Genomic DNA, 6732 nt, shown 5'->3' with positions numbered 1-6732 from the left:
AGGAGTTCAGAGTATCTTTTTGAAAGTTTTGATGATCGATATGTTGTGTAGCAACCAATATTTGATTCCGAAAATAAATTTCCCACAATATCCTGAGAAAAATTGATGGGTATGTTGGGTCCTTCTAATTCCCTCACTATATACTTCATGTGTGGCTCACTATCAATTGTTATTTGATTATTGTTTCCTTTGAATGTGAGCCACAGTTGAGACCAATCAATATCAAATTATTCCTGAAGTTTCTTTGACCAATATCCACTCAAAATAATACCACAGGCTTCAGGAATGTCAACCACCACTATATCGATAGCTTGGACAACCATCGCATTTGATGATAATCGAATGAGTACATCATTGAGTTCACCAATTACTTGTACTTCAGTCCTATCTAGTTGTGTAATTTTGGAATTGTTTTTCTCGAGTGTGGTGTTTATTTTATTACAAATTGACCATGGGATAACATTAGTTGAAGCACCAAAATATACTAAACAATTATGAACATTATGATTAAATATCGCAAAAGTAAATAGAAAAGTTAAATTTTGTGATCTAGAATGAACTCCAATACTCGTTGCATTAATTATAACCTTGTTAGTTTATGTAGCCTTGGTTCGAGCAACTGATGTGGTATTGCCAGAATTGTTCGATGCATAACCAAACATACTCGAAACAACTATCAAGTTGAATGTTTGGATTATTAACTCTCTTTGTTAAGGAATTTGACCCATCTCATAGAGTGTTACATTTTCTATAGTCTTCTTCATATCATCAATAATCTTTTACTCCATACACCACCTTCATTCTTACACTTTGTTGGGTGGGTTGAAGGTGTGGCTTGAGAAGTCTTACTAGATGCTTCAGGGGCTTTTGCATTTTCTATGGTATTTTTGTATGCATCTTTGGTTTGTTGACTTCTTTTAGGTTGAGAAGGCAAATTTTGATTATTGTTCCTTGTAAGAAGTATCTGTCTCAATAAATCTTTACCCTACGTTGAGGATTAGATTCATCTACTGGCCTTTTACTTCTTATGTTGTAAGATTTAGAGGTCTTTCTTCAACTGAAACTTCTTTGATTGTTTTTTACTCTTTGTCAACCACCACATCTCACAATAGCATAGTTGATCCTACATTAGAGTTATCATTTGCAAGGTTGGATTCTTCTTCCACATGTTGTTCAGATTGATCTTCAATGGATTTATCATCCAACAATTTATTTATTACCAAAGTCATAGAATTAATCCATTTTACACAAGTTTTCTCCAAGTGACTTGCTTGATGATACAAATAGAAATTATCCAACCCAAGCTCTCCAACATTCATGTTTACACTAGAGTTCAAGGTAGATTTAGCCAGGGGGTTGTTTTTAGGCTTAAAAAATAATTCGAAATATCTATTGCTTGAAGAACTTTCCCCAACAATATTCTTCAAATCTGTAACTTCATTGATTAAATTCTTCATCATTTTAATGACACTCACTAGGTCACTAGCCTCTTTCTAAGCATGTTTATTCACAATTTCCTGAGGCTTCTTCCCACTAGCCTTCAAATCTTCTTGTATGTGATGTACATCAATAGAGAGCATGCATTTTTTGACTGCCTTATTATCGCTTTTCACAAGCATTACTATGTTAGAATGTAGGGCTAATGTATAATATGAAATAGATATTGAATAATGAGGGTGTACATTGGCGATGAATTTATTCAATTTCGTAGTGAAGCGTTCGTCAAAATATTTAACTTTCTATTTTTTCTCCATTTTCAAAACACTTAGATCTTTTAATAGTGTAGTGAAATTTTCTCTTCTCCAAACTTATCCATAAACACATTTTGAAATTGCTCCCAATTTATAATGTAAACCACCCGAAGATTATAATTCTAGGTGGAAGCTTTATTCTCAAAAGCGTAAGAAAAAAATTTGCATGCCACATCCTTATATTAAACACTCATTAATCTTAAGGACATATAGAAATTCTGAATATGATCTTATGCGAATGTTAATTTATTTTGGTCAATTTCAGAAGCAAATTTTCTTAACATTCAGGCAAATCATGTAAGTGACCTTGAAGTTAAAATCTCGTTGATCCATCCATACCAATTGGTTTCCGACCATATTTTTTCTACATGCTTGTCTCCACTTTTTGAATCAGTATGTTCTTCGTCACCTTCTATATTTTCACCATGTTTTGACCCCTCGTCTTCCACATCAAAGGGACCAAATAAATGACACTTTTCAATATATTCTACTTTTTCAACTAAATATGTGCACACCAATTATTCAAACAAATCTACTAGTACACCATGATCAGTCATTGGTCTTCTTACTACACGCCTGTGGGGTAGAAGACCAGAAATAGAGAGTGTACTGATCTGTTTTGCATAAGAGTGAGTTAAAGGTCTGAGAGATGTTAGATCTTCTTATGTGATCATGTATAATTGTTCAAGACTATTGGGAGGAGGTAAATCTTCAATATTAGGATATTTTAATGTATCGGGTTAGATTGACGGGAAATCGGTTGATTGTTATCTTAACAAGATGTTTCAAAATGATAAGAATGAGAGAACCTACTAACCATGCAATGGTGACCCTCTTTCTAGCACCAAAAATGGTTGATGGGGAAAAAATCACTACCAACAATTAGGGGATATACCCCAGATGAAGTCCTATTTAGACCTCACATTGTTTGGGATAGGAATCCCATCCATAATGTTGGATTGATTTCCATATCATGTTCAAGTGAGAATTAGATTTTGGACATAGTGAGCAAGAAGAATGGAAACCCTAATGTTATGCTCTTAACCTGCAAGATGATACTAGAATACCAAATATGCGAAGAAATATAACCAGAACATAGAACAATAAGAAATAACAACAAGTATTTTATTATTCAGAAAACAATGTTCACTTGCCTCTTCGAGGGGCAACCTCCAATAGAGCTGAGCTCAATTACAAAATAAGACATGATGCTCCTTTAGGGGAGTCTCTATCATTTATATAGGATTCATACATGCAATACCATGGGGCAATACCATGGTTATTATTAATACCATCTATTTAATACCATGGCCCATTTGCAAGTAACTGTGGTCCCTTCATTAATTGCGGGTTAACCAATTACAATTATTAATATGGGCTTTATTGCCTCTTTACTAAACTATAATTATGAATCAATCCTATTACATAAATAAGGGGGTTAGGGTTGGACCCTAACATGCCCTCCCCCATAAGAATAGACTTTTCTTCAAGGCTGAAGCTGTGGAAATTGTTGAAGGATAGTAGCTGGTTCCCAGGTTGCATCTTCCGGAGAGGTGTCTTTCCACTTGATGAGGAATTCCTTGATCGTGCGGCCACATAGGTGCTATTCTCATGTGTCAAGAATGTGTTCAGGTTGGAGCTAGATTGACCCTTCATCATCCACTTCAGGTAGACTAGTTTTAATTCTGCAATGGTTCCCAATCACTTTCTTGAGGCATGATACATGGAAGACTAGATGGATTTTTGCAGTGGGTGGCAAAGCTAATTTGTAAGCGACTTCTCCAATGCGCTGAAGTACTTGATACGGTCCGTAGAATTTTGTAGATAATTTCTGAGAACCCTTGTCTTTGAGTGATGTTTTCTTATATGGTTGCAAACTCAAAAATACCTGATGCCCTCCTTGAAATTGGTATTCTGAGCGATGTTGATCTGCCTATTGCTTCATGTGGTTTTGGGCTTGATGAAGATTTTCTCTAAGGTGGGACAGCATGGTTGTGCGGTTCTATAAGAGTTGATCCACTACTTGTACCTTTGAGCATCCCTTGATATAAGAAGTAGGGGAAGGAGGGAGTTGACCATAAACTGCTTCATATGGAGTCATTTTGGTGGTGGCATGATAGTTGGTGTTATACCACCATTCGGCTAGAGGTAACCACTGTACCTAGAGATGTTTCTTTTCTGAAGTGAAACACCTAAGGTAGGTCTCCAGACATTTGTTGACTGCTTCATTTTAACCATCAGTTTGTGGATCATAGGAAGTACTGAGTTGTAGTTGGGTACCTTGTAGCCGGAAGAGTTCTTGCCAAAAGTTACTGGTGAAGATCGGGTCACGATCAGACACAATGGAAGTGGGCATGCCATGCAATTTGAAGATCTGATCCATGAAAGATTGAGCAACCAAAGTCGATGTTAAAGGGTGGGGTGGTGCACAAAAATGAGCATACTTAGAAAGTCTATCCACAAAAACCATGATGACTGACTTGTTTCCTGACTTTGGAAGACCTGTAATGAAATCCGTAGAAACCTCCGTCTAGATTGAGGCCAGGATGGGAAATGGCTATAATGTGCCTAGGGATTTTACTGTTTCTCCTTTGTGGTGCTGTCAGACGTCGTATTCAGTTACAAAAGTAAGAATGTCCTTTTTCATGCCTGTCCAAAAAAATGATCTTCGAGTACGAGCATACGTCTTGTGAAAGCCTGAATGTGCTAGAGTGGGAGATGAGTGTAACTCCGCCAAAATGCGGCTTTTGAGGGTGGATGTTGTTGATATTACAACTCTGTCCTTGTAACGAAGAATCTCATCCTACCACGAGTATCCCGTTGTGGAATTTGGATCCATCTGCAATTGATTAATGAGTTGGGAGAGCCAGGGATTTGAAAACCATTCCTTGCAAGCCTCTTCAATCCATTCAAGAATGGGAAGGGAAATGGCGAGCAGGGTACTTTCCTCCTCAAATTGGTGGGATAACGCATCTGCTACAATATTTTCGTGCCCTTTCTTGTAAATTATCTCATAATCATATCCCAGTATTTTGGCAAGCCATTTATTTTGTTGTGGTGAGGATAGGTGTTGCTCCAAAAAATATTTAAGGCTTTGATGGTCTGTGTGGATTTGGAAATGTCTCCCCAATAAGTATGGTCACTAGGTATCTATAGCATGTAAGATGGCCATCATCTCCTTCTCATAGGTAGATTGTCCCAGATTCTTCCCACTTAGTTGTTGGATCGTGAAGGCCAAGGGTTGACCTTCCTAGATTAAGACCGTGCCAATACCCATATCATAAGCATCACATTCAATCACAAAAGATTTGAAGTCAGGTAGTGCTAAGATTGGAGTGGAACACATGGCATTTTCAGAGTTGTAAAGGCCTGTTGTGCTTCATCATTCCATAGGAATGAATTCTTCTTGAGGAGTTGAGTGAGGGGCCTAGCAATGCGACCATAATTGTGGAAAAATTTGCGATAGTAGCCTATGAGACCCAAAAATCCTCTCAAGCTCTTCAAGGTCTTCGGTTGAGGCCAATCCTGCATTGCCTGGATCTTTTTGGGGTCCACCCTGACATCTTCATGCCCCACAATGTGGCCCAAATACTCAACTTTTTCCATGCCAAACGAGAACTTGGACATCTTGACAAATAATTTATGCTTGCAAAGCAGTTGCAAGAGCAAATCTACATGCTGAATATGTGTGGCCCAGGTGCGACTGTAGATGAGGATGTCATCAAAGAAAACAAGGACAAATTTTCTGAGATATGGTTTGATCAGGTGATTCATAAGGCTCTGAAAAGTGGATGGGGCATTACAAAGACCAAATGGCATGACCAGGAACTCATAATGGCCTTCATGAGTTCAGAAGGTAGTCTTTGGAATGTCTACTTCTTTCATGCGAATTTGGTGGTAGCTTGAGCGAAGGTCCATCTTAGTAAAGAATTGAGCCCCATTTAGTTCATCCAACAAATCATCGACAACCGGTATGGGAAATTTATCTTTGACCTTCAACTTATTGAGGGCCCTAAGGTTTGGGCACACGCCATTCCCCATCTTTCTTGAGCACCATGACCACCAACGATGAATAAGGACTAATGCTGGGATGAATGATGCCTACTTCCAAGAGTTCCTTGATTATTTTTTCAATTTCATTACTTTGGGTGAACGGATATCTATATGGGTGCACATTTGGTGGTTGGGACCTTGGGACCAATGTAATGCAATGATCAAGTTCCCCTCTTGTGGTGGAAGCTCATGAGGCTTGTCAATGACTGGGAGATGGTTGTTTAAGATTTGTTGCATCTCAGGATGAATATGAAGAGAATTGGGTTCAAAGGCCTGGATGGCATTAAATTGGGCTATAACTCCATGGTGGCCCTTTTTTAACAATTTTTCCATCTGATGTGAGCTGATGATAGAGGGAGCTCCCGCCTGGAGTCCATGGAGGGTATGTGTGTGGTTGTTCTACTTAAAGCTCATATATAACTCATGGAAATCCATTGTGATTGGGTCAAGTGTGTGAAGCCATTCAACACCTAGGAAAATGTCGCACCCTCCCATGTGTATGGCAAACATGTGGGTCTTTAACTAATAATCCCCCATTTGAAGTTTGACATTTTCACAATAGCCTTCACATTTCATGGTCCTCCCATCAGCAATTTGGACCTGGAAGTTAGAAACTGCTCAGACAAAGTAATGCACTACTTCCGCGACTCTTTGATGGATAAAATTATGTGTACTGCCACTATCAATCAAGACTACTACTGAGAGATGCTTAATGAAACCTCTGATTTTGAGAGTTTGGGGAGAAGAAATCCCTGCCAAAGCATGCAACGAGATAACTAGTTCTTCAAGTACATTGTCCTATTAGTTGTCCTCTTCTTCCTCCTCTAGTTCCTCAAGTGGTGGGGCTTCCTCCGATGAACTGTGATTAGTAGCATCAATTTGAAAGAATTTTGGCTCCTTTCATTGATGCCCGGGGGAGTGTTTCTCA

Source organism: Pinus tabuliformis, chromosome 7 (assembly GCF_031772625.1).
Source record: "Pinus tabuliformis cultivar Carrire ecotype Pingquan chromosome 7, CPIR1, whole genome shotgun sequence".
Taxonomy (NCBI): domain Eukaryota; kingdom Viridiplantae; phylum Streptophyta; class Pinopsida; order Pinales; family Pinaceae; genus Pinus; species Pinus tabuliformis.
This window is presented reverse-complemented; position numbering follows the sequence as displayed.